Source organism: Pan troglodytes, chromosome 9 (assembly GCF_028858775.2).
Source record: "Pan troglodytes isolate AG18354 chromosome 9, NHGRI_mPanTro3-v2.0_pri, whole genome shotgun sequence".
NCBI lineage: Eukaryota > Metazoa > Chordata > Mammalia > Primates > Hominidae > Pan > Pan troglodytes.
In genome coordinates this window covers 69,635,193-69,660,727 of record NC_072407.2, presented here as the reverse complement: position 1 = coordinate 69,660,727, position 25,535 = coordinate 69,635,193, and the positions used below count along the sequence as shown (strand labels likewise).

At 46.6% G+C, this 25,535-nt stretch overlaps 1 long non-coding RNA gene across 1 annotated transcript in view; it reads right to left on the bottom strand.

The window, feature by feature from the left end:
• Positions 1–22,423, bottom strand: part of LOC134807355 (uncharacterized) — a 74,010-nt gene extending 51,587 nt beyond the window's left edge. The window contains exons 1-2 of the long non-coding RNA XR_010147572.1: positions 22,065–22,423; positions 18,929–18,992 (exon numbers count right to left, since the gene is read on the bottom strand). This is a non-coding gene — a long non-coding RNA (uncharacterized LOC134807355). The remainder of the gene's footprint in view (positions 1–18,928; positions 18,993–22,064) is intronic.
• Positions 22,424–25,535: the final 3,112 nt, after the last annotated feature.

Sequence of the window (25,535 nt, the reverse complement as noted above, 5' to 3'; positions counted from 1 at the left end):
CAGGCACAGTGGTTCACGCCTGTACTCCCAGCAGTTTGGGAGTCCAAGGCAAGTGAATTGCTTGAGCTCAGGAGTTCGAGGCCAACCTAAGAACCATGGCGAAACCCCATCTTTACAAAGAAGTATGAAAAATTAGCCAGGCATGGTGGCACCCACCTGTAGTCCCAGCTACTTCTGAGGCTGGAGTGGGAGAATCACCTGAGCCCCAGAGGTGGAGTGAGCCATGATTGCCACTGCACTCCAGTTTGGGCAAGAGAGTAAGACCCTGTCTCAAAAATAAATAATAAATAAAACATTTTTAAAAGGGGTTATTTCATTCAAGTTGTCAAATTTATTTCCATAAAGTTCTTCACAATACTCCTTTTTATCATCTTAATACATAACAATCTAAACTGATATCTACTCTTTCATTACTAATAATTGGTAATTTTTTTTTTTTGAGACAAGATCTTGCTCTGTTGCCCTGGAGTACAGTGGCATGATCTCGGCTCACTGCAGGCTCCACCTCCCAGGTTCAAGTGATTCTCATGCCTCAGCCTCCCGAGTAGCTGGGATTACAGGTGTGCACCACCACGCCTGGCTGATTTTTTGTACTTTTAGTAGAGAAGGGGTTTCACCATGTTGGTCAGGCTAGTCTTGAATTCCTGGCCTCAAGTAATCCACCGGCCTTGGCCTCCCAAAGTGTTGGGAATACAGGTGTGAGCCACCATGCTCAGCCTGTATTTTTTTTAAATCAGTCTTGATAAGGTTTTATCAATTTTATTATTTTTTCAAAGAATCAACTTTTCGCTTTGCTATTTTTCTCTGGTGTGTGTGTGTGTGTGTGTGTGTGTGTGTGTGTGTGTGTGTATTTTCTTTTCTTTTTTTTTTTTTTTTTTGACAGGGTGTTATTCTGTCATCCAAGCTGGACTGCAGTGGTGCAATCATGGCTCACTGCAGCCTCTATCTCCCAGGCTCAAGGGTTCCTCCCACCTCAGCCTCCCAAGTAGCTGTGACTACAGGCATGCCCCACCACACTGAGCTAATTTTTTAAATTTACTTTTTGTAGAGATGGGGTCTCACTATGCCAGGCTAGTCTTGAACTCCTGGGCTCAGGCGATCCTCTTGCCTTAGCCTCCCAGAGTGCTGGAATTACAGGCATAAGCCACTGCTCCCAACCTCTGTGTGTTTTCTATTTCATTAACTTCTGCTCGTCATTATTTCCTTCCTTTGGACTTAACTTGTTCTTTTTCTAGCTTATTTTATTTTCTTCTTCTTAGGCCGGATACCATGGCTCACCCTGTAATCCCAGCACTTTGAGAGGCCGAGGCGGGCGGATCACTTGAGGTCAGGAGTTCGAGACCAGCCTGACCAACATGGAGAAACCCCGTCTCTACTAAAAATACAAAATTAGCTGGGTGTGGTGGCGCATGCCTGTAATCCCAGCTATTTGGGAGGCTGAGGCAGGAGAATCTCTTGAACCCGGGAGGCAGAGTTTGCGGTGAGCCAAGATCGTACCATCGCACACCAGCCTGGGCAACAAGAGTGAAACTCCGTCGCAAAAAATAAAATAAAATAAAATAAAATAAAATAAAATAAAATAAAATAAAATAAAATATTTTCTTCTTTTTTTGACAGGGTCTATGTCACCAAGGCTGGTCTCGAACTCCTATGCTCAATCTTTCCACCTCAGCCCCATGAGTAGCTGGGACTACAGGTGCACAGCACTGTGCTGTTTCTTTTCTTTTCTTCTTTTTTTTTTTTTTTTTTGCACTATAATCCACATAATATAAAATTCACCATTTTTAAAATTAATTTATTTTTTGAGACAGGGTCTTGCTCTGTCTCCTGAGCTGGAGAGCAGTGGCAAGATTGCGGCTCACTGCAGCCTTGACCTCCCAGGCTCAAGCAATTCTCCAGCCTCAGCCTCCCAAGCAGCTGGGACTACAGGCACGCACCACCACGCCAGGCTAATTTTCGTATTTTTTGTGGAGATGGGATTTTGCTATGTTGCCTAAGCTGGTCTCGAACTCCTGAACTCAAGCCATCTACCTGCCTCGGCTTCCCAAAATGCTGGGACTATAGGCATGAGCCACCATGCCCAGCCTCTAAAATTCACAATTTTAAAGTGTAAAATTCAGTGATTTATAGTATATTCACTATGTTGTGCAACCATTACCATATCTAATTCTGTAACATCTTCATCAACCCAGAAAGAAACCTGTGCTTAATGGCAGTCAGTTCCAATTCCTCCCTGGCAACCACTAATCTGCTTTCTGTCTATATGGATCTGTCTATTCTAAAATTTTCATTTTTATAATTAATTTTTTACAATTTTTTTTGAGGCAGGGTCTCACTTTGTTGCCCAAGCTGGAGTGTAGTAGTGCTTACTGCAGTCTTGGCCTCCTGGCTCAAGGGTTCTCATGCCTCAAGATTACAGGTGTATGTCACCACGCCTGGCTAATTTTTTATTTTTTGTAGAGAGGATCTCATTATGTTGCCCACGCTGATCTCCTGGGCTCAAGCAATCCTCCCACTTCAATCTCCCAAAGTGCTGGGATTACAGGCATGAACCACCATACCCAGCCCTGAAAATTTCATATAAATGGAATCATTTTGTGTCTGCGTTTCTTCACTTAGCATAAGGTTTTCAAGGTTTATCCATCTTGTAGCATATAACCACTTCATTCCTTTTCATGGCTGAATAATATTCCATTATAGGGATATACCACATTTTGTTTATTCATTCGTGAATGGACAGTTGGATTGCTTCCACATTTTGGCTAACACTGTTATGAACATTTGTGTACACATTTTTCTATGAACATGTTTTTGATTCTCCTGCGTATATACCAGGGAGTAGAACTGCTGGGTCATATGGTAATTCTATTTAACTTTTGGAGAAACTGCCAAACTTCTTATAGCTTCTTAAGGTAGAAACATAGAATTATTAATTTAAACCTTTCCACTGGGCACGGTGGCTCATGCCTGTAATCCCAGCACTTTGGGAAGCCAAGGTGGGTGGATCACTTGAAGCCAGGAGTTTGGGGCATGAGAATCGCTTGAACCTGGCAGGCAGAGGTTGCAGTGAACCGAGATCCCACCACTGCACTCCAGTGTCCCACTCTGTCCCTCTGACCACCCCCCACCAAAATTTAAACCTTTCTCTTTTCTCATGTAGGTACTTTAAGTTATCCACTTTCCTTTAAGTACTTCTTTAGCTGCACCACACATATTTTGATATTCTGTGCCTTCATATGCTACAGTTTGAAATATTTTCTCATTTGTGTTTTCTTCGATTCATTAGTTATACAGAAATACTTTTTTTTTTTTTTTTTTTTTGAGACAGAGTTTCACTCTTGTCACCCAGGCTGGAGTGCAATGGCATGTTCTCAGCTCACTGCAACCTCCGCCTCTTGGGTTCAAGTGATTCTCCTGCCTCACCCTCTTGAGTAGCTGGGACTACGGGTATGTGTCACCATGCCTGGCTAATTTTATTTTTTGTAGCGACAGGATCTCGCTATATTGCCCAGGCTGGTCTCAAACTCCTGGCCTCAAGCAATCCTCCCTCCTCAGCCTCCCAAAGTGCTGGGATTACAGGTGTGAGCCACCATACCTGGCCTAAAAATATATTCTTTGGAAATATATTCTTTAATTTCTAAACATTTGGGGACTTTCTAGATATGTTACTATTAATATTATTTGTCTCTAATTTAACTTCATTGTGATCAGATGATCAGAGAGTATTCTGTAAGGTTGTCTGGGGTTTTTTCCCTTTTTTTTTTTTTTAAATAGAGACAGGGTCTCACTCTTTAACCAGGCTGGAGTGCAGTGGCACAATCATACTCACTGCAGCGTCCAACTCCTTAGGCTCAATCTTCCCACTTCAGTCTCCCAAGTAGCTGGGACTATAGGCACGTGCTACCATGCTCAGCTAAGTTTTTTACTTTTTATGGAGATGGGGTCTATCTATTTAATATGTTGCCCAGGTTGGTCTTGAATTTCTGGCCTTAAGCAATGATTTTAATCTTTAGAAATATATTGAGACTTATCTTATGGCCCAGATATAATCTAGCTTGGCTAATGTTCTACGTGTGCTTGAAAAAAAATGTAATCCCAGCACTTGGGATGGTGAAGTGGGTGGATCACCTGCAGTTATTTGGTGGAGTTTCTTGAATGTCAACTATATCAAATTGGTTGATGGTATTTTTCAGGTTTTCTATATGCAGCTGCTTTTTTGTCTAGTTGTTCTATTAATTGCCAAAAGAAGGTTTTCTTTTTTTTGAGACGGAGTTTCACTTTTGTCCCCTAGGCTGGAGTACGATGGCATGATCTTGGCTCACTGCAACCTCTGCCTCTGTGGTTCAAGTGATTCTCCTGCCTCGGCCCCCCCGAGTAGCTGGGATTACAGTCGCCTGCCACCACGCCTGGCTAATTTTTCTATTTTTCGTAGACACGGGGTTTCACCATGTTGGCCAGGCTAGTCTAGAACTCCTGACCTCAGGTGATCCACCTTCTCTGGCCTCCCAAAGTGCTGGGATTACAGGCATGAGCCACCGCGCCCAGCCCAAAAGGTTTTCAAATCTCTGACAATTGTGCATTTGTTGGTTACTTATTTATTTATTTATTTAGAGACGGAGTCTCACTCTGTCGCCCAGGCTGGAGTGCAGTGGCACAATCTTGGCTCACTGCAACCTCCACCTCCCAGGTTCAAGCGATTCTCCTGCCTCAGCCTTCCAAGTAGCTGGGATTACAGGCCTGCGCCACCAGGCCTGGCTAATTTTTGCATTTTTAGTACAGATGGGGTTTCACCATGTTGTTCAGGCTGGTCTCAAACTCCTGACCTTGTGATCCGCCCGCCTCAGCCTCCCAAAGTGCTGGGATTACAGGTGTGAGCCACCACACCTGGCCTATTTATTTATTTATTGAGACAAGGTCTGGCTCTATTGCCCAGGCTGGAGTGCAGTGGTGAGATCCTGCCTTATTGCAACCTCCACCTCCCAGGCTCAAGCGATCCCTCAGCCTCCCGAGTAGCTAGGATTACAGGCGCCCGCCACCACGCTCAGCTAATTTTTTTTTTTTGAGATGAAGTCTCGCTGTATTGCCCAGGTGGAAGTGCAATGATGCGATCTTGGCTCACTGCAACCTCCGCCTCCCAGGTTCAAGCAATTCTCCTGCCTCAGCCTCCCGAGTCGCTAGGATTACAGGTGCCCACCACCACGCCTGGCTAATTTCTTTGTATATTTAGTAGAGATGGGGTTTCACCATGTTGGCCAGGCTGGTTTTGAACTCTGACCTCAAGTAAGCTGCCCGCCTCGGCCTCCCAAAGTGCTGAGATTACAGGCGTGAGCCACCGCACCTGGCCTTTTTTTGTACTTTTGCTAGACACAGGGTTTCACCATGTTGGCAAGGGTGGTCTCGAACTCCTGGCCTCAAGTGATCCACTCGCCTCAACCTCCCAAATCGCTGGGATTACAGCCACTGTGCCCAGCTGATTTTTCATATTTTTTGTAGAGATGGGGTTTTTTAAAATTAATTAATTAATTAATTTTTTGAAACAGAATCTTGCTCTGTGGCCCAGGCTGGAGTGCAGTGGCACGATCTTGGGTCACTGCAACCTCTGCCTTCCGGATTCAAGCGATTCTCTTGCCTCAGCCTCCCAAGTAGCTGGAATTACAGGTGTGCACCACCATGCCTGGCTAATTTTTGTATTTTTAGTAGAGACAGGGTTTCACCATGTTGGCCAGGCTGGTCTCAAACTCCTGACCTCAGGTGATCCGCCCACCTCGCCTCCCAAAGTGCTGGGATTACAGGCACAAGCCACCATGCTCAGCCGGAGATGGAGTCCTGAGCCTGGGAGCCCAGGAGGCTGAAGTGCAGTGAGCTGAGATCACACCACTACACTCTGGCCTGGGTGAGAATGAAACCTTGTCTCAAAAAAAGAGAAGGGGAGGGGAGGGGAGGGCAGGGGAATCATAAAAGTATATTTACTATTAAGTGGAAGTGCATCATCGTAAAGGTCTTCATCCTCGTCGCTTTCACGTTGAGTAGGCTGAGGAAGAGGAATGGTTGGTCTTGCTGTCTCAGGGGCAGCAGAGGCAAAAGAGGTGGAAGGGGAGGCAGGAGAGGCAGGCACACTCTGGTGTAACTTTATGGAAATACATTGTAACTTCTGTCTGACATTTTTGCTTTTTCATTTCTCTAAAAATGTTTCTATATAGCAGCAGTCCCAACCTTTTTGGCACCAGGGACTAGTTTTATGGAAGACTTTTTTTCCCATAGATGGGGTTAAGGGGGTAGTTTCGGGATGATTCAAGCACTTTGTATTTATTGTGTGCTTTATTTCTATTATTATTACATTGTAATATTTAATGAAATAATTAGACAGCTCACCATAATGTGGAATCAGTAGGAGCCCTGAGCTTGTTTTCTTGCAACTAGATGGTCCTTTCTGGGGTGACAGAAGACAGTGACAGATCACCAGGCATTAGATTCTCATAAGGAGCTGGCAACCCAGATCCCTCACACGCACAGTTCACAATGGGGTTCGCTCTCCTGTGATCTGACAAGAGGTGGTGCTTATGTGGGAATGCAAGTGATGGGGAGCGGATGTAGATGCAGATGAAGCTTGTGTTCGCTTGCTCACCCGTTGCTCACCTCCTGCTATATGGCCTGGTTCCGGTGGCCTGGGGGTTGGGGACCCCTGCTATATGGTATTAATCCTTCTTCCACTGTTTGATTGAGTTTCAGTGCCTGCATCACAGAAGAGTCCATGTCATAAAAAATGTCAAAAGTGGTCCTGAATAATCAGAACCCTTCTTCTAGACTAATGTTAATTATTTTCTGCCACTGCTGCTTCTACATCTTCTTCTTCATCTGGCACAGGTTCAGAAGCACTCATCTCTATCGAGTCATCTTCTGTTAATTCGTCTTGGGTGGTGTCTATTAAGCTCTTCAATTTTTCTGAGATCCATATCAAACCCTTCACCCCATCTTTTTTGCCATATCCACAATCTTTTTCATGATTTCCTTGCTTGGCTTTATCATCAATCCTGTGAAATCATGCATAACATCTGGACGCAGTATTCTCTAGGAGGAATTTATTGTTTCAGGCTTGATGGTTTTCATGGCTTTTTCCATAACAATGATGGCATCTTCAGTGGTATAATCCTTCCAGACTTTCACGATGTTCTATCAGGGTTCGCTTCCATAGAGTTGACAGTCCTTTCCATAGAGTACCATGTATATGTGTAATGAGCCTTTAAGGTCCTTACGAACCCCTGATCTAGAGACTGAATTAGAGACGATGTGTTTGGAGACAAGTAGACCACTTTGACACCTTCAGTATTGAACTGATGGGGTTCAATGCCAAGGGCATTGTCCAATAACAAGAGAATTTTAAAAGGCAATCCCAGGCCAGGTGTGGTGGCTCTCGCCTGTAATCCCAGCACTTTGGGAGGCCGAGGCGGGCGGATCACTTGAGGTCAGGAGTCTGAGACCAGCCTGGCCAACATGGTGAAACCCTGTCTCTACTAAAAATACAAAAATTCTCTGGGCATAATGGTGCGTGCCTGTAATCCCACTTACTTAGAAGGCCAAGGCAGGAGAATTGCTTTAACCCAGGAGGTGGAGGCTGCAGTGAGCTGAGATCATGCTACTGCATTCCAGCCTGGATGACAGAGCAGGACTCCATCTCAAAAAACAACAAAAAAAGGCAATCCCCTTACTGACAAGGTACATCCTGACTTCAGGGACAAAGTATCAATGAAATCAATTCAGAAAAAGGGTTTTCGTTGTCCAGGCTTTCCTGTTGTACAACCAAAAAATTGGCAGCTGGTGTTTTTCTTTTCCCTTTGGCTTGGGGGTTAGCAGATTTATAGATAAGGGCAGCCTTCATCATAAACCTGACTGCATTTGCACAAAACAGTAGAGTTAGTCTCTTTTCTTTCCTAAATCCTACTGCTCACTTCTCTTCCTTACTAAGAAAGGTCTTTTGTGGTTTTCTCTTTTCTTCTGCATTAAAAACCTGTTCAGGCAGGTACCTTTTCTCCTCCTCTTTTTTTTTTTTTTTGAGACAAGTTCTCACTCCCATTGCCCAGGCTGGAGTACAGTGGCACAATCACAGCTCACTATAGCCTCAACCTCCTGGACTCAGGTGATCCTCCCACCTCAGCCTCCTGAGTTGCTGGGACTACAGGCATTTGCCAACACAGCTGGTGAATTTTTTGTATTTTTTTTTTTTTTTTTTTTTTTTTTTTAGTAGAGATAGAGTTTCACCATGTTACTCAGGCTGGTCTTAAACTCCTGAACTCAAGCAATCCACCCACCTCGGCCTCCCAAAGTGCTGGGATTATAGGTGTAGGCCACCGCGCCGGGCCTCAGTTATTTTCTTATTGGCATCTCAGAACTCATCTTTTGTCTCTTGGAAGGTAAAAGGTGCTTTTCCTGTTATCTTGACCTTTTTTTTTTTTCTTTTGAGGCAGAATCTCACTCCCATCACTCAGGCTGGAGTGCGGTGGCACTAACACAGCTCACTGCAGCCTCGACCTCTCGGACTCAGGTGATTCTCCTACCTCAGCCTCCCAAGTAGCTGGAACAATAGGTGCATGCCACCATGCCTGGCTAATTTTTAGGATTTTTAGTAGAAATAGGGTTTTGCCATGTTTCCCAGACTAGTCTCAAACTTCTGGGCTAAAGCAGTCCTCCCATCTTGGCCTCCCAAAGTGCTAGGATTATATGCATGAGTCACCGCACCCAGCCTCTCTTGACATTTTTTAAGCCAAACCTCTTTCTAAAACTACCAAACCATCTTTTGATGGCATTAAGCTCTCTAGCGTTAGATCCTCACCTTCCTTTTGCTTTAAGTTGTCATATAATGACTTCACTTTTTCTCACATCATATTAGAGTCTACATGTACTCCTTTCTTATAGCAACCCTGCACATAAAAGGTGAATTTTCAATATGAGATAAAAAGTTATTTTGCAAAAAGTACAAGATTTTCACACCTCCTGGTATAGCTTCACCAATTTCCTTTTTTTTTTTTTTTTTTTTTACAATAGTCCTTACACTGACTATTGAAATAGTGGGCAACCATAGGTACAGACCTCAATCTGTGGAACATATCAAGCAATTCAGATTTTTCTTGAAATGTCATAACTTTTCTCTGCTTCCTGGAGTGCTCCCAGCATTAATAGTGGCACTTCATATGGGTCCTATGCTGAAATTCAAGGTCGATGGCATTGCACGAGACAATGAAAACTCCATGAGAACTGCAAGAGATCACCTTTTTACTGCAATAGGCAAGTTACTAGATAGACAAACTGCTCATGCAGAGATGATTAGTGTCACAGCATTTTAAGTGGATACTCGAAACAACTGAACTCAATGCAACAGCAACAGGAGGTGGTTATGAAATTGTTACAGTAGTACAGTATGTACTAATTTTATGCAGTTATGATTTAATACGGCATCAAAATTTTTCTTTTTTTTTGAGACAGGGTCTCCCTCTGTCACTCAGGCTGGAGTGCAGTGGCATGATCATGGGTCACTGCAACCTTAACCTGGGCTCAAGCGATTCTCTCACCTCAATCTCCCAAGTAACAGGGACTACAGGTGTGTACCACCATGGCCAGCTAATTTTTTAAACAATTTTTTTGTAGAGACAGGGTCTGGCTATGTTGCCCAGGCTGGAGTGCAGTGGCATGATCACAGCTCACTGTGACCTCAAACTCCTGGGCTCAAGTGATCCTCCTGCCTCACCTTCCTGAGTAGCTAGGACTATACGCACGTGCCTCAAGTGATCCTCCCAGCTTGGCCTCCCAAAGTGCTCTGATTACAGGTCTTGGCCACCTCATCCAGCCAATTTTAACTTCTTATAATAGATTTATCTATATTTCATTGTAGTAAGTGATAAAATAGACCAGTAGCTATACTTGGTGCATTCATGACATACCGAACTTTCTCTTAATTTTTCAATATTTCTAGGCTATGTGGTTTGTTTGTACATTTTTCAAATTGTTGCAAATCTCTAAAAAAAAATTCCAATATATTTATTGAAAAAAACCTGGCTGGGTATGGTGGCTCACGCCTGTAATCCCAGCACTTTGGGAGGCCAAGGCGGGTGGATCACGAGGTCAGGAGTTCAAGACCAGCCTGGCCAAGATGGTGAAACCCCATCTTTACTAAAAATACAAAAAAAATTAGCCAGGTGTGGTGGCAGGTGCCTGTAATCCCAGCTACTGGGGAGGCTGGGGCAGAGAACTGCTTAAACCCAGGAGGCAGAGGTTGCAGTGAGCCAAGGTCATACCACTGCACTCTAGACTGGGCAACAGAGCAAGACTCCATCAAAAAAAAAAAAAGAAAAGAAAGAAGGAAAAAGAAAAGAAGGGAAGGGAAGGGGAGGGGAGGGGAGGGGAGGGGAGGGGAGGGGAGGGGAGGGGAGAGGAGGGGAGGGGAGGGGAGAGGAGAGGAGGGGAGGGGAGGGAAGGAACTTGTGTGGATCCAGGCAGTTCAAACCCATGCTGTTCAAGGGTCAACTGTATATTTCTTTTAGATATTATATAGTTGGATCTTGATTTTTTTTTTAGACAGAGTCTCACTCTGTCACCCAGGCTGCTGTCTTTTAGTTGGAGTATTAAATTGGAGTGTTTATATTGAAAGTAGTTATTAATATGGTTGGGCATAGGTCTACATTAGTTTGCTGGAGTTGTGCTATGGTCTGAATGTGTCCTCCAAAATTGATGTGTTGAAAGCGCAGTCCCCAACGCAATAGTGTTAGAAGGTGGGGTCTTTTTTTTTTTTTTTTGAGATGGAGTCTTGCTCTGCTGCCCAGGCTGGAGTGCAGTGGCACAATCTCAGCTCCTTACAACCTCCATCTCCCAGGTTCAAGCGATTCTCCTGCCTCAGCCTCCTGAGTAGCTGGGATTACAGGTATGTGCCACCAAGCTTGGCTAATTTTTGTATTTTTAGTAGAGACAGGGTTTCACTAAGTTGGCCAGGCTGGTCTTGAACTCCTGACCTCAGGTAATCCGCCCGCCTCAGCCTCCCAAAGCGTTAGGATTACAGGTGTGAGCCACCGCACCCAGCCTAGAAGGTGGGGTATTTTAAGATTTTTTAGATCATGAAGACTCCGCCCTCATGAATGGATTAATATCACTATGAAGAGGGCTTGTGGGAGTGGGTTCACTCTCTCTTGCCCTTCTGCTTTTCTGCCATGTGAAGACACAGAGTTCATTCTCTCTTGTTCTTCTACATTCTGCCATGTGAGGACGCAATCAGAAGACTTGAACACTTTTGGAACTATGAGAGAATAAATTTCCGTTCTTTATACATTATCCAGTCTCAGATGTTCTGTTACAGCATCACACAACAGACTAAGACAGGTTGCCATAACAAAGAACCACAGATTGGGTAGCTGAAACAACAGAAATTTATTTTCTCACAGTTCTGGGGGCCAGAAGTCTGAGATCAAGGTGTTGAGAGGGCTGATTCCTTTTGGGAGCCATGAGAAAAGGATCTGTTCTAGGTTCTGTTCTCTCCCCTTGGCTTATAGATGGCTGTCTCCACATCATCTTTCCTCTGTATGTGTCTATATCTGAATTTTCTCTTATGAGGACACCAGTCATAGAGGATTAGCGTCCACCCTAAGACCTCATTTTAACTTAAAACCTCTGTAGGCCAGGTGCAGTGGCTCATGCCTGTAATCCCAGTACTTTGGGAGGCCGAGGCAGATGGATTATCTGAAGTCAGGAGTTCGAGACCAGCCTGGCCAACACAGCAAAACTCCGTCTCTACTAAAAATACAAAATATCTCCAGGTGTGGTGGTGTGTGCCTGTAGTCCCAGCTACTTGGGAGGCTGAGGCAGGAGAATCGCTTGAACCTGGGAGCTGGAGGGTGCAGCAAGCCGAGATTGTGCCATTGCACTCCGGCCTGGGTGTTAGAGCAGGACTGCATCCAAAAAAAAAAAAAAAAAAAAAAAAACACCTCTGTAAAGATTCTGTCTATAGGCCGGGTGGCTCATGCCTGTAATCCCAGCACTTTGGGAGGCTGACGGGGGCGGCGGATCACGAGGTCAGGAGTTCGAGACCAGCCTGGCCAACGCAGTGAAACCCCGTCTCTACTAAAATTACAAAAATTAGCCAGGTGTAGTGGCCCGTGCCTGCAGCCCCAGCTACTCAGGAGGCTGAGGCAGGAGAATAGCTTGAACCCGGGAAGCGGAGGTTGCAATGAGCTGAGACCAAACCATTACACTCCAGCCTGGGTGACAGAGTGAGACTCCATCTCAAAAAAAAAAAATATTCTGGCCGGGCGTGGTGGGTCACGCCTGTAATCCCAGTACTTTGGGAGGCCGAGGCGGGCGGATCACGAGGTCAGGAGATCGAGACCATCCTGGCTAACACCGTGAAACCCCGTCTCTACTAAAAAAACAAAAAAATTAGCCGGGCATGGTGGCGGGCGCCTGTAATCCCAGCTACTCGGGAGGCTGAGGCAGGAGAATGGCATGAACCCGGGAGGTGGAGCTTGCAGTGAGCTGAGATCACGCCACTGCACTCAAGCCTATGCGACAGAGTGAGAATCCGTCTCGGAAAAAAAAAAATTCCATCTGTAAATATTACGTATTATTAGGAGGATTACTTGAGCCCATGAGTTTGAGGCAGTATTATGCTATGGCTGCGCCTATGAATAGCCACTGCACTCCAGCCTGGGCAACACAGCAAGACCCTGTCTCTAAAATTAAATAAATAAATAAATAAAAATTACAAACACAATGAAATAAATAAATTAGGCAAGGATTATTAATGCTAAGGCCAATGGCTGATAGATTGCTGGGGAAAAGCATATTCGCATGGTCTCAACTTACCACCCAAGTTATTTATTTTTACACGTGGAAAAGAGTTCCTTGTCAATAGAGAGATCTAGCAGATACCATCTTAACCAAGTAAATAAACTCAGTATCGGCTGGGTGCAGTGGCTCATGCCTGTAATCCTAGCACTTTGGGAGGCCAAGGCGGGCAGATCACCTGAGGTTAGGGGTTCAAGACCAGCCTAGCCAACATGGCGAAACCGTGTCTCTACTAAAAATACAAAAATTAGCTGGACATGGTGGCGCATGCCTGTAATCCCAGCTACTAGGGAGGCTGAAGCAGGAGAATCGCTTGAACCCAGGAGGCAGAGGTTGCACTGAGCCGAAACCGTGCCACTGCACTCCAGCCTGGGCGACAGAGTGAAACTCTGCCTCAAAAGAAAAAATAAAAATAAAAAATAAAATAAACACAGTATTATCAATAATGGGATAAAGCAACATTACATGACTAAAGTAATGCAACAAATAGGAAGAATATGTTATACAATATCCTTAGTATTCTTGTAGTATTATGTAGTATTCTTGCAAAAAGGCTTACCCTGAATCTAATTATAAGGAAATATTCAAAGAGACCCAAATTGAAGGATATCCAACTAGCTTGGATTCTTCAAAAATGTCAATGTCATGAAAAACAAAAAGACAAGAAGACTATTCTAAATTAAGGAAGAATCAAGAGACATGACGACCAAATACAATCAGTGATCCCTCATTCAATCCTGAATCAGATATTTTTTAAAGCTGTAATGGAAAACATAGGGATATTTAGAGAAATGTAATTATGATCTGTAGTCTAGATAATAATACTGCATTTTGATTTCTTGGTCACTTTGTAAAACAGTGTGGCAGTTTCTCACAAAGTTAACAGAATTGCCATATTATCCAGCAATTCCACTCTTAGTATGTACCCTAAAGAAGTGAAAGCAGTGACTCCGATACTAGTAAACCAATGTTTATGGCGGCATATTCACAACAGCCAAAGGCTAAAACATTCCAAACGTCTATCAGCAGATGAATGGGTAAACAAAATGTGGTCTATCCATATAAGAGAATATTAGTCAGCCTTAAAAAAAAATTGAAATTCTGAACATGTGCTACAACATGGCTGAACCTTAAAAACATGCTAAGTGAAATAAGCCACACATCAAAGGACAAATAATGTGTGTCTCAACTTATATGAGGTAATTAGAAGAGGCAAATTCACAGACAGAAAGTAGAACTGAGGTTACCGGGGGGAATGGGGAGCTATCATTCAATGGGTACACAGTTTCTGTTTGTGATGATGAAAAAGTTCTGGAAATGGATGGTGGTCACAGTTACACAACATTGTGAATGTACGTAATGCCACAACTATATACTTTAAAACTGCAAAATAGTAAATTTTATGTATATTTTACCACATTTTTATTTTTTGTTGTTTTTTAGAGACGGTGTCTCACTCTGTCATCCAGGCTGGAGTGCAGCGGTGCAATCATGGCTCACTGCAGCCTCTCAAACTCCTGGGCTCAAGCCATCCTATTGTCTCAGCCCCCTGAGTAGTTAGGACTATAGGCATGCACCAGTATGCCCAGTTAAAAAAAAATTTTTTTTTTGAGATGGAATCTCGCTCTGTTGCCCAGGCTGGAAGGCAGTGGGGTGATCTCGGCTCACTGCAACCTCCGCCTCCCAGGTTCAAGCGATTCTCCTGCCTCAGCCTCCCAAGCGGCTGGGATTACAAGTGCTCGCCACCACGCCAGGCTAATTTTTGTATTTTCAGTAGAGATGGGGTTTCACCATGTTGGCCAGGCTGGTCTTGAACTCCTGACCTCGTGATCCACTCACCTCAGCCTCCCAAAGTACTGGGATTACAAGTGTGAGCCACCGCGCCTGGCGTGCCCAGTTAATTTTTAACTTTTTTTTTTTTTTTTTTTTTTACAAATAGGGTCTCACTCTGTCGCTGAGGCTGGAGTGCAGTGGCAAGAACATTGCTCACTGTAGCCTCAACCTCCTGGGCTCAAGTGCTCTTCCTGCCTTGGCCTCCCAAAGTGCTGGGATTATAGGCATGAGCTACCACACCTGGCCTAATAATCACATTATCTTTTTTTCTTCTTCTTCTTCTTCATTTTTTTCTTTTTTTTTTTTTTTTTTTTTTGAGACAGGGTCTCACTTTGTCACTGAGGCTAATTTTTAAATATTTTTGTAGAGATGGGAATTTCACTATGTTGTCCAGGCTAGTCTTGAATCCTGGCCTTAAGCGATCCTCCCACCTTGGCCTCCCAAAGTGCTGGGATTACAGGCATGAGCCACCACACTCAATCCCAGACTTTTTTTTTTTTTTTTTTAAAGAAAAGACTGGCCAGGCGCAGTGGCTCACACCTTTAATTCCAGCACTTTGGGAGGCCAGGGCAGTCAGATCACGAGGTCAAGAGATCGAGACCATCCTGGCCAACATGGTGAAACCCCATCTCTACTAAAAGTACAAAAATTAGCTGGGCGAAAATAAATAAATAAATAAATAAATAAATAAATAAATAAATAATTAGCTGGGCGTGGTGGTGCACGCCTGTAGTCCCAGCTACTTGGGAGGCTGAGGCAGGAGAATCGCTTGAACCTGGCAGGCGGAGGTTGCAGTGAGCCAAGATCGCACCACTACACTCCAGCCTGGTGACAGAGTGAGACTCAGTCTCAAAAAAAATGGAAAAGAAAAGATTGTGGTTATGTAGGATGATGTCCTTATTATGAGGAGATACAGACCAAAATATTTAGGGGTAAAGTGTCATAATGCCTGCAACTTATTTTCAGTTGGTCCAGGAAAAAAAGAGAGAGAAAAGAAAGAAACATGTAAATAATAACTGGAAAATCTAGGTGTAGGTTACATAACTGTTCACTGTACTACTCTTTCAACTTCTCTGCACTGAAATTTTTCAAAATAAAAAGTGCTCAAAAAATATTTTTAAATGGAGAGATGAATGGTGGAAGGAACCCTCCCAGACAGAAAGATAAGCATAAGCAAAGGTGAAGAGGTGGAAAAAGTTTTTCAAGAAACAGTCGGTAGTCTAGTTTGATGAGAGTGAAAGGTACATCGTAGGATGTTCTGGGAGATAAAGCCAGAAAGGTAGGCTGGCATCAGATTGATAAAGGCCTTCAGCAAAAGAATAGAGAGTCAGAATGGCGTGAACCCCGGGGGGCGGAGCCTGCAGTAAGCCGAGATCACGCCACTGCACTCCAGCCTGGGCGACAGCCAGACTCCGTCTCAAAAAAAAAAAAAAAAAAAAAGAATAGAGAGTCTGGGCTGGGCGCAGTGGTTCATGCCTGTAATCCCAGCACTTTGGGAAGCCAAGGCGGGCAGATCACAAGGTCAGGAGTTTGAGACCAGCCTGGCCAACATGGTGAAACCCTATTTCTACTAAAAGTACAAAAATTAGCCAGGCACAGTGGCACGCGCCTGTAATTCCAGCTACTTGGGAGGCTGAGACAGGAGAATTGCTTGAACCCGGGAGATGGAGGTTGCAGTGAGCTGAGATCACGCCACTGCACTCCAGCCTGGATGACAGAGCCAGACTCCGTCTCAAAAAAAAAAAAAAAGAATAGAGTCTGTACTGCACTTGGCAGGCAATAGAGAGCACACCAAAGGCATTTAACACAGGAGTAACACATGCGAAGGGATGAATACGTCTGTGTAGTTAAGGTGCTCTGGACAGACTGAAGGGCATCGCCAGCTGTAAAGTTATCACAGTAGCTGAGGCGTAGGAACAGGGACTTCGGCTGGGTAAAGGAAGTGGGGACAAAAGGCAACTGTTTTGTGAAGGACTATCAGAATCTGATAATTGATTAAATGTGGAAAGTCAGCGTTACCCTGAGATTTACATCTGGGTATAGGAGACTATCGATAATGGAAAAGTCAGCAGGAGGGCTGGTTTGGAGCTCAAGACTCAGAGGTGAGCTGTAAGAAAAAAGAATGAGTTTAGTTTTATCCTAGGCTTCCTGTCAAATGGATCCTTCACAGTTCCTTGTACTCAAACAAGGGTCTAGCCAGAAACAGAATTCTCCTTCCAAGAACAGCTCCTCCATCAGACCAGCCTCACCTGGCCCCACAACCCAGTCCCAGGGACCATTAGGCCCTTACAGCTACCCTGGGCCCCTGGTGCCTTCAGTTATTCTCCGACAGCATCCCTTCCACCTAGTTCCTTCCTATCTAGCCTCCATGTACTTCCAAGTCTTCTTTCCCTAACGTCGTCTCTTATCTGAGTCCTTTTTCCTTTTGAAGAGGAGAAGAATCAGAGCTATCTGCCCAGAAGCGCAAGTCCTGCAGCATGCAGGCCAAGATGGGCACCCGTAGGAAGCTCAAGTGCAGATAGGCCAGGCAAGCATATGTGCCCCTAGGGTCAACAGCTGCTGCTTGCACTACCTAGAGGGAGGAGAGGAGGGAAAGAGGGAAGAGAGGAATGAACAGGGCTGAGGTGGAGGGTGAGGGTGAAGCTGGAGCAGGATGGTGGGGTGGGCAAGTGGGGACCACCTGTGGATCTTGCTGCATATAGGCCTTGCTATACACAGCCCCACCCACCACAGGGATATTCGGGAGTAGGGGCGGGAGATCTCTGCTTATCAGCTCAGGCATCCCATTGACCCCAAAATGATTCCATTGGTTGCCTCCAAACCACATACTCTAGGCCCCATGGCACTCAGCCTCCCTCCCAATTTCCCATTTCTGTGTTGAAAATAAGAGCTTTGGGTTGGCAGGAGTGAGGACATTCTGAGAAGGCAGAGTTCAGCCTGGCATAGGAACATTTGGGATGATCAGATCTCAGACGGCGGACAGAGCTGCGGGAGGCATCTAGCTGAGCCACCAGGCAGGGTGGAGGGTGTGAAAAAGGTCTCTCGAGGGCCATCAGAGGATGGGAGTCGGTCTGCCAAACCAAGAGAGGAGCTGCACAGCAGTGTGTGCTGCCTGGGGAGACAGGCTGCTGCTGTTCTGGGCAAAGCAGGCCAGCTCCAAGCCTTCTCAGGCCATATGAAGACATATTATGTAGGATGCATATAACCAGCTCCCTCTCCCCAGGGGCATCCTCCTTTACCCAAACCTGTCTCCCACCTCCGCCTCCATGGCTCTGGCTTGAGTTATGCCAGCAGGTGGGACCCTGCTTTAGCCTTTAGCCTGAGCCTTTACATTCCCTGCCGCACTCACCTTCCACCTTTACCTCTATGGCTCATTGAGCTGCTCTGCCAGGGCTGCCAATGAGATGGGGTCGCATAGGGTGTAGCATTACTATCCAGGCCAATCCCATCAGGCAAACTTTTGCTAACTTCCTTCCCCACCCAGTGGGAGAACAGTTTTCCTATTCCTGGTTCTCTAACCCAGATACAGAATCCCCTGAAGTCTCACAGCTACCCAGGGTGCCTATCTGGGAGAGGGTGCACCTGGCAGAGTCAAGGGGAAGAGCACAAGCTCTCTGATGGGACCTGATGCCCTGAGAACAAGTCAGCATGTACTGAGGGCATGAGAGTGAGAAACTCAGATCAAACCTGTCCAATGACAGGCAGAAGCTGTGCTGAGATAAGACGCTGAGGAAAATGGGCAGTAAATTCTAGCTGAAATGGGAACAAAGGAGAGTCTTGGTCTAGTTTCAGGTTAACCTAGGACCGTGCTCTCACTAGCAGGCAGATGGCACCCTGTCAGTGATTATGGAGGTGGTGGAAAGATCACTGCTCTCAGTGGCATCATTTAGTTCTTTGACCTACAACCTAAGAAATCAGATCGCTCACGTGGAAAAGTGAAAGTCACAATACAAGACCTTACAGCTGTTGAGGTCAAATGAGATCACATGTAAGTGCCAGTGCTTAGCAAACTGTATAGGACCATAACGCCCTTGAAGTAGGTGGACAGAGGCCTCCATGGCAGGCACTGGGCTGTCATAACCTCTTATCAAGTACCAGGCCTGGAGCTACTCAGGCTTCACATGCACTTAGCTATAAGGAAATCCTGATACACACTGCAGGCCCTTACCTGCAGCCTGTGGAGCGGGAGTGAAGTGGGAAAGGAGGATGAAAAGGAAGAACCATTCTCTGGAGAGGGAGCACGGGCTGCCAGAAGGATGGTGTAAAGGCTCACCTTGAGTTGCGTCTCCAGGAGAAGGAGCATTTGTGGCCCCCAGACGTCCTCCAGCATCCCATATCTAGGGACAAAAAGGACAGCCAGTTGTGCTCTATCCCCTGTCTGGTTGCACCTGCTTAATCTCTCCCCAGCTTCCTTGTTCTGAGGATGACTCCACCTTCTGAGCAACAAAACATTCCACGGGGAATCTAGACCTTGGATGAATTAAACAGGACTTGGGAGGATTTGCCCTGTCCTCAAGCCATTCTCCTTTCAACCTTTTCTACTTCTGCTATCCCAGCTCCTGAGGTCATTCTCCCCTCCACAGGCCATTAGACACCTGTCTCTAAGGGGTCTCCTTCAAGGCTAGCTCCTAGGGCAGGTTCAGCCCTGGACAGAACTGGAGAATGGCAGGGCCCTGGCTGAAGCCAGCTTCCTTCCTGTGCAGCAGCGGCAGGCCTTGGCAATCTGCTGGCATGGTGGACACAGTTTCCCACTCCCAACTGGGTCACAGATGGGAGAGAAATCTCCCTAGGAAGGAGCCATAGAAAAAGAAAAGCCAAGAATGGTCACAAGAGTCAAAGGAGTGTCCATCACTGGCCTGAGGACTGCTGCATGGTCCTATGCTTCCGTTTCCTTCCCTCATGGTTCTTCACCTTAGTTCCAGGGAAAGAGGCTCACAAACCCCCTATCCATTGATGAGACCTTGTTCCCTGGGCTCTCAGCTGGTACTGTGCCAAAGATGCCAACAATATGGCCCTTGCCCCATAATCATCTGCCCATTCGCTTCCTTCCCCTAGAAGAATGGCTCTGAGACAGCAGGTGAGTCTAATAAAAGAGCTTCAGGGTAATATAGAGACCACAGCTCCATTCCTCTCTACAGGAAACTCATAGCCCCTATTCATTCACTAATATTTACCATGGCAACCATGTGCCAATCAGGGGAGGAAAACGCTGACCAAAATCTAGTCCCTGCCTCCCAGAAGCTCACCATTTAATCAGGGCTGCAGATAGCTCTCCTTCATGTATCTCAAAGCTATGGAATGGGTGCCCAGAATATCTTTTCCCTACTTCTTGACATATCCACATTGTTTACATGCTTTAGGAGGTTCAGAAGCTGTCTTCTTGATTCTCTCATTACACAGTGTGACTCGACAGCGATCTCTCCTGCCTCTGAATCTTCAGAGCAGTAACCTGGACCTCTCTATGACACATCACTTTCTACTTGAATTTTATATGTTTTAAATGCATAATTGATCTCCTCTACTAGACTGTATTTCCTGAGGGCAGAGAGTGTCTTATACATCTTCATATCCCTCACAGCACCCTGCACAGTTTCATGTACACAGTAGGTGCTCAAAAAATATTCATGGAAAGCCAAGCGTGGTGGCTCACACCTGTAATCCCAGCATTTTGGGAGGCTGAGGTGGGCAGATCACCTGAGGTCAGGAGTTCAAGACCAGCCTGGCCAACATGGTGAAACCCCATCTCTACTAAAAATACAAAAATTAGCCAGGCATGGTGGCGTGTGCCTGTAATCTCAGCTACTTGAGAGGCTGAGGCAGGAGAATCGCTTGAACCCAGGAGGCAGAGGGTGCAGTGAGCCAAGATCACACCACTGCCCTCCAGCCTGAAAGACAAAGTGAGACAAGACTCCGTCTCAAAAAAAAAAAAAAAAATTCATGGAATATAGCTTCCATATAAAGATGTTTGTTGGACAAATGAAGCCTTGTTCGTGAAATTATTGGATGTTCCCAGATTTTTAAAATATATACTTTTTTCATTAATTTAAAACTCCTTGTTACAATTTTCTCAATTAACACAAAGCTTGAACTCAATGCAAGCAGCATAGAATTCTTACGCATTCTTTATAACCATGAAAGTAACCAGTCTTATGTAAATACATAATTCTATATTCAGCTGTTTTTGCATCATAAGTACTCACATCCTCTATGAATCTTAAGTATCCACCCTACTATGTGGCATTAAGCCTGCATCCTCCCTCAATGCTGTGTGGTAACGCTATAATTCAGCCTACAGCTGAAGGGAGGCAATACACTGGCCTTGAGCATCCAACCTTGGGTGAAAAGACTCAAGTTTCCCCATCAAAATCAGCCTATAAAACCATCCTGCCTAGCCAGGTGTGGTGGCTCACGCCTGTAATCCCAACAATTTGGGAGGCCGAGGCGGGCAGATCTCTTGAGGCCAGGAGTTTGAGACCAGCCTGGCCAACATGGTGAAACCCCATCTCTAACAAAAAATACAAAAATTAGCCGGGAGCGATGGCACACGCCTGTAGTCCCAGCTACTCAGGAGGCTGAGGCACGATAATCGCTTGAACCCAGGAGGAGGAGGTTGCAGTAAGCAGAGATCACGCCACTGCACCCCAGCCTGGGTGACAGTGAGACCCTGTCTCAAAACAAACAAACGAACAAAAAGCAAAAAACCGCCCTGCTTAGGAGAATGAACTTGCCCAGAAATAAAGTGAATTCAAAAATTAAGAAAAGGTCTTATGGTGGCTAGGGACTGTTGTAGAAATTATCAGAAACGATAGTTGGGACCTGGGATAGCAGTTCCTCTATGCAGTCCCTGGGCTAAAAACTTACATGCGTCATCTCATTTAATCCTCAAAAACCTGAGGTAGTATTAACATTATCCCCAATCTTGCAAATGAAGAAGCTGAGTCTCAAGAGATGTCCTAACTTTGCCCAAAGTCACAAACCCAAGTTTCTCTGACTCTAGATCCCAAGCTGAGAGTCTTGCTCAGATCATCCCAGGTCCCCTTCTTTCTTCTTGCACTTGGGGTGCAATAAGGGGCAATGGGGCCAGCAGTGTGTAACATACTGCACCGTAGGAAGAGACGTTAGGATCATCGGTGTCAGCCTCCGTATTTTACAGAGGAAGGAACTCGTAGGTAACACAGAGCCAGGCGGCTGCTCTGCAACAGAATCTCAATGGACACTAGAATTCCAGTCCAAGCCCCATTTTACAGAGCGTGGGAACTGAAGCCCACCGGGCCTGGGGGCCTCCCGGGTTCCGAATCCCCCAGCGGCTGAGCCAGATCCAGCCCCGGGCGCACTCACTGCCCTGATTCTACCTCCGCGTTCACCTGCGCCGCGAACCCTCCCCGTGGGCTGCCAGCGCTCGGGAGTACCTGTCGGCCGCGCGCAGGCCCTCGGCTCGGGGTGACAAGACGCTGGCGCGGGCAAGCGGGGCTTCGCGGGCCACAGCCAGATCTCGGCCTCGAGGACCCGGGTCGCCACGCCAGCCCCTTTCCTCAGAACGCCGAGGCCTCAAGAGCGTGTGCGCGGCGGGACGCCCCAGAGAATTTGGAAGCGCTGGTCCCGGAAGCAAGGCCGGCTTGGTCTCCTCTCCTCCATCCCCCGACGCCACCCCCTGGACCTTCTGCAGACCGGGTCCCAGCCCCAGCGCACCTCAGGAAGAAACAACACCTTCGCGCTTAGCTGAGTCAAGCGGCCGGGACTCTAGAAGGGGCGAGGTTCCCATGGCAACGAGGGAAACTCTTTGCGCCTGCGCAGAGGCGCTCGGCACGCTGGGAAATGTGGTTTCCGGGTTGTCCCTGGAGGCTAAAGGAATGGACACAAGGTGGCGCGCGAACGTTGCGGTCGATGTGGCTAAGCCCGGGTCCCCAGCTCCCGGGCGCTGCGGGCGCAGGGGAGGCCGCGAAGGTCTGAAAGGTAGTTTCTCTGAGGCGTCTGGGATGCGGAGTGAAGAGAAGGAGGCACAGTCTCTTCAGCGCGGTTGATTTTGCCGTTTGAAAACTTGGCCTAACAAGCGGCAGCCCTGGCTAGGGCGAGGGCAGTTGCTTCCGAGGCCCCGCCCCAGCCTGGGCTGAGCCGGGAGCGGCCGAGGGAGGGGGCTGTGACGGTGGGAGCTGGTTCCGGAGGGAAGCGCGCGACGGTCGTGCTGCAAGCGTTGCAGGTCCAGGCTGGGCGACCCCTGGCGCTGCTGAGAGGCTCCTATGCCCGGTGGGAGTTGAAGTCGGGCTCCGGGAGCAGCAGTCATCCTGATCCTCCCACCCGCGAGCTCCAAGCACTTCTGGATCCAGGTCCCGCCTTGGGCGGAAATGTGCAGTCAGTTGACTGCCCAGGAGCCACCTTCCCCGCTCCCGCGTTAGTCTCTTGGAATGAGAATCTAGAAACCTAGGATCTGATTCCGGCTCTGTTAGAGATTAGTAGTTACTGCTCTGAGCCTCAGTTTCCTCATTTCTAGAAAACGATGGTATTGGGGCAGGCGCGGTGGCTCACGTCTGTAATCCCAGCACTTTGGGAGACGGAGGGGGTGGATCACCTGAGGTCAAGAGTTAGAGACCAGCCTGGGCAACATGGCGAGACCCCCTCTTCTACTAAAAATATGAAAATTAGCCAGCGTCGTGGCACAAAAAAAAAAAAAGAAAAGATTTTTTTTTTTGGAGATGGAGTCTCTCTCTGTCGCCCAGGCTGGAGTGCAGTGTCCCTATCTCGGCTCACTGCAAGCTCCGCCTCCCGGGTTCACGCCATTCTCCCGAGTAGCTGGGACTACAGGCGCCCGCCACCATGCCCGGCTGATTTTTTTTGTATTTTTAGTAGAAACGGGGTTTCACCGTGTTAGCCAGGATGGTCTCGATCTCCTGACCTCGTTATCCACCCGCCTTGGCCTCCCGAAGTGCTGGGATTACAGGCGTGAGCCACCGCGCCCGGCCACAAAAGTGCTTTATAAAGCATTACCTGGAATGGGGGGGGAAAAAAACCCTCAAACAACCTAAATGTTCATCAATAAATGACCACTTAACTGATGGATTCCATAAAATAGAACATGTGTGGTTATTTTTTAAATGAGGCAAATCTTTTATGTACTATTTGGGGGGAAAACTCAAATGGCGTTTTTCCTCTGCTCTCACACCATCACAATTATCAACACGTAAGACTTTGGTGACCAAAGATATTGGGTTGGCCAGGCGCAATGGCTCACGCCTGTAATCCTAGCGTTTTGGGAGGCCGAAACGGGTGGATCACCTGAGGTCAGGAGTTCGAGACCAGCCTCACCAGCATGGTGAAACCCCCATCTCTACTAAAAATACAAAAAAAAATTAGCCAGGCATGGTGGTGGGCACCTGTAATCCCAGCTACTCGGGAAGCTGAGGCAGGAGAATCGCTTCAACCTGGAAGGTGGTGGTTGCAGTGAGCCAAGATTGTGCCATTGCACTCTAGCCTGGGTGGACAAGAGTGAGAATCCATCTCAAAAAAAAAAAAAAAAAAAAAAAAAGGTGTGGGGTTTTTCTCTCCACACACCAAGCAACAGACCAGCTGGGTGGCCTCCAATTCAATTCCAACTCTGTCTACCGGGAGACAGTGTCGGATCGCACAGGTTGAGGCTCAGCCCCCAAGACTGCATCTCCCTCCCCTCAGATCCCAGTCAAAAGTCCAGGCCTCCAGAACTTCTGCCTGACCAGCTTCAAGTTGGGGTTCCCATGATCCCCTCTTTGGGTTTGATTAATTTGCTGGAGCAGCTCACAGAACTCAAAGAAACACTTATGTTTAGTGGCTTATTATAAAGGATACTACAAAGGATAAAGGTGAAGAGATGTACACGGGGGAGGGTGCGGAGTGTGCACACTCTCCCTAGCTGCACCACCGGCGAGGAACCTGCACATGGTCAGCTACCCAGAGCTCCAAGAAGCCAGTCCTCTTGGGTTTTTAATGGAAGCTTCATGACATCAGCATTCCTTACACCAGGGTATAGAGTGAGGAGGAGGGTCTCTCTGGGGAGGGTCTTAAAACCCACAATCTGAAAGTGAGGGGGAACAGTAGAGCCCTGCCTTGGGGCAGGGGAGAGGAGGGCAGAATGTCAAGAGGTTGTTTCCTGCGGCCTGCTCCTGAGGCCTGACACACTCAACATTAGAACAAAAGACTGAACAAGGGCTATGAGGGTTATGAGCCAGGAGCCTGGATGAAAACCAATGTATATATAACACCACGGTACCGATGTGGAACTCTGTGATATGAACCAATTTTCAAAGTGTAGAATAGTATGTTAACATGCTATTGTCTGTATTTTTAAAAAATACACATACCGATATATTTGATTACATAAGCATGGGGTACCTGGAGGGCATCAAAGGCAGCTGGTAACAAGTCATTGCCTGAGTAGATGTGAAGGACTAGAGGACAGAGTCGGAGTGAGATTTACTTTTCATTTTATATCCTTCTTATTATTTTTTGCCCCTTTAGCAATTTGTGTGAGCTTTGTGTATACATAGGGTTTTTTTTATTTTTATTTTTTTTTTGGAGACGGAGTCTCACTCTGTCACCCAAGCTGGAGTGCAATGGCGCAATCTTGGCTCATTGCGACCTCAGCCTCCCAGGTTCGAGCAATTCTCCTGCCTCAGGCTCCCAAATAGCTGGGATTACAAGTGCACGCCACCACACCCCGCTAATTTTTGTATTTTTAGTAGAGACAGTGTTTTGCCACATTGGCCAGGCTGGTCTCGAACTCCTGACCGCAGGTGATCCAACCACCTTAGCCTCCCAAAGTATTGGAACTACAGGCGTGAGCCACTGCACCCAGCCAATAGGGTTCCTAATTGTTTGTAGTTTTGTTTTGTTTTGTAGAGATGGGGTTTCAC